Below are 2,963 nucleotides of genomic sequence, written 5' to 3' on the forward strand. Positions count from 1 at the left end.
CTGTTCCAAGTATAAGGGCAACATACTTGATGGCAATACTGCAGAAATTATGTCTAACTTACAGAAATCCTAGGTGTCCGAGTGGCTTGTAAGTTCACCACGATATTTCGGCAAACAGATTTGGTGTCATATTCAGTTGGTTCCTGATGACTGCCACACTGTTATGGTGGGTTTCGTACATATGTTAGTTGTTACTGTCTATGTCAGTACACCCCTGTCGCTGCCCTTACGACCGCCTCGATGGTGGGGTGGGTGGGTACGGGGGGGGGGGGGGGGGAAGGGGGGGAGGAGGGGCGGGGAGAGGCGGGGAGAGGCGATATCGCCGCCATGTCATGACCCAACAGTATGCAACCGCTTTGCTTTTTCTCGGCTCACCGCAAGGTTCCACACCTAATTCAGTTGTAGGCCGCTATCTTTGTTAAGAGGGCGTCTCTGACCTAGATTTCAATGGTCTCTTTCAACACGCAACCCCAGAAGAAATAATATTGTCTACCTATTTCGTTTTGTTGTAATCCATAGGATCGTCTGCTTTCGTAACACCGTGGAATAATTATTGACTCTCCATCTCAAGATGGTGTCAGTGCTCTCTCTTGCTTTAAGTGAGTGGATTAACACTGTAACATGGGCAAAGGCAGACATCAAACGAAGAAAATCTACAACTAAGCAGATATGGAAGTAGGAACGTCTTGCATCACGATGTGAAGCTACGCAAAACCATTTAACTGTGATCAATCTTATTGCGAGAACGATCGACGATGCAGTAATGTCGGTGCTTGGTAAAGGAGTACCTTTGCCCCACCTCCAACATCACTACCAAGTGTGAATATTAGGACGGCACTTGTTATTCAACTTTCTAAAACCTTAGCTCCAACCACCCTCCCGACCACGCCCCCACCCCCCTCTTCCCTATTTTGATCCAATCAATAAAAAATAATACGTGCAAAATTTTACTTCAATCGAACAACTACCATTCTACCACTGACCAAGAAGTTCCGAATTTTTGCTGTGTGTGCATTGTTCCGTAATTTATTATTATTATTGTTATTATTAAATAAAGTCTTAGATAAGAGATATTTTAAAAACCTTCTTTTTAAGGCTTTTAAATCCTAATATGGTAATATATTATAAATATTTTACACAGTTCTGACGTTGCAGAGACGGGGGCGACGGCACGGGGGAGCAACTGTATCAGTAGTGCTATGAGCGCTGAATAAATATCGTATACGTGTGATATGAGCATGGGGAACTTAACCGTGGAATTATCTCTAAAATAGACTCTGGTTTCAAAAGACAGCTTATGACATACTTACAAAAACAGTTTTCATCAAGATTTGTGAGCTTTTCTGAGAAACACCATTCCGGAGTAACAACACTGAATTCGACAACTGGAAATAAAAGTTTATTTAATAGGCCAAAAACTAAGAGGATTCATTTCGTGCATGGAGGGAAACTGAAGCCTTCTTGCAAACAGAATCTATACGCTCAAATCAGTTTAGGTTTTCATACTTCAATCTTCAACTTTTTGAGGAAACAGAAATTTATATTTTTATCATTTGTGACAAAAGGTGATAGAAGTTGGACAAATTTCAGGTCTGTGGGCGCAGAATGTCCAACCAGATGCTCTCACGTTTTAGAAGGACGGAGAGTTACCCCCATATTGGGCGTTACCCCTATATTCTGTACCCATTTGGTATGTCCAACGTGCACGGAATATAAGGGTTCACATACAACCAGCGTTATACGTAACATTGTTGAGTGACGTTTTCGACTAGTTTACTAGTGCATAAAAATGTTAAAGCTTGACAGAAAATTGTTCAACACGATGGTATTTGTCAGTCTTATATCTATTCGTTTCTTGATAATATATTTAGCTACCTTTTGCTATTACCAGAAACGTCATTCGAAAAGTTGTATCTTTTTGTAAAAGATATTTACTTGCATTAATACCAGTACGCACCATATACCATTTCCATGTCCTTCCTTCTACGTCTGCAGCGGTACTTTTCAAGACACCGAACAATGAGCGACTGATAGTTCAAAGGAGACCGGATATCATTTCTTCCTCTTCATCCTCCTTCTGCAGAAATTGCCAAACTATCTATTTTTATCGTCATGAGAAATGTGAAAAATGAGTACGATCGGACGCAAGCGCAAGCCTCGTATCTTGAGAAAGCCTACTGGAAACGCTGGAAGCACCAGCATTAATCGAGAAATTTAGGAATATACTACCGCTTCCTACGTATCGCTACAAGTAGGGACTCCAGACTAATCACAATGTACAAAGAGGTATTTAAGCCATCATTTCATTTGCGCTCCATACGAAAGTGGAACTACAAAAAAAATGCACTCCGTCTTCAGGACAAGTGGCCCACCGGGACCATCCGACCGCCGTGTCATCCTCAGCTCAGGATGCGGACAGGAGGGGCGTGAGGCCAGTACACCGCTCTCTCGGTCGTTATGATGGTTTTCTTTGGCCGGAGCCGCTACTATTCGGTCGAGTAGCTCCTCAATTGGCATCACGAGGTTGAGTGCACCCCGAAAAATGGCAACAGCGCATGGCGGCCCAGATGGTCACCCATCCAAGTGCCAGCCACGCCCGACAGCGCTTAACTTCGGTGATCCGACGGGAACCGGTGTATCCGCTGCGGCAAGGCCGTTGCGAGAACTAGAAAAAACATGGTGGTATTTCTTGGGGCTTCAGTGCACGAAGTAGCTGACGCCTAATCGCTCAAATCGTCATTTAAAATGAGCCATTTTCTAGGGCAATCACTCCGTGGTTCTTGACGTTTGTTGACACGTAGTTCATTAGCACATGGGTAAAACTGTAACGAGTAATGATAGCTTAAAGCTCTTGTTAAAAACAATATACATAGTTGAAAGGTAAAATGAATACATAAAACTTTCTTCCTACTATAAAGGGCCTTCCCATAAGAGTTTCCAGGACAACCGATGACCACAATTAA

At 42.9% G+C, this 2,963-nt stretch overlaps 1 pseudogene; it reads right to left on the reverse strand.

The window, feature by feature from the left end:
• Positions 1 to 2,543: 2,543 nt before the first annotated feature.
• LOC124556588 lies at positions 2,544 to 2,661 on the reverse strand (annotated as a pseudogene).
• Positions 2,662 to 2,963: the final 302 nt, after the last annotated feature.

This window comes from Schistocerca americana, chromosome 1 (assembly GCF_021461395.2).
Source record: "Schistocerca americana isolate TAMUIC-IGC-003095 chromosome 1, iqSchAmer2.1, whole genome shotgun sequence".
Taxonomy (NCBI): Eukaryota; Metazoa; Arthropoda; class Insecta; order Orthoptera; family Acrididae; genus Schistocerca; species Schistocerca americana.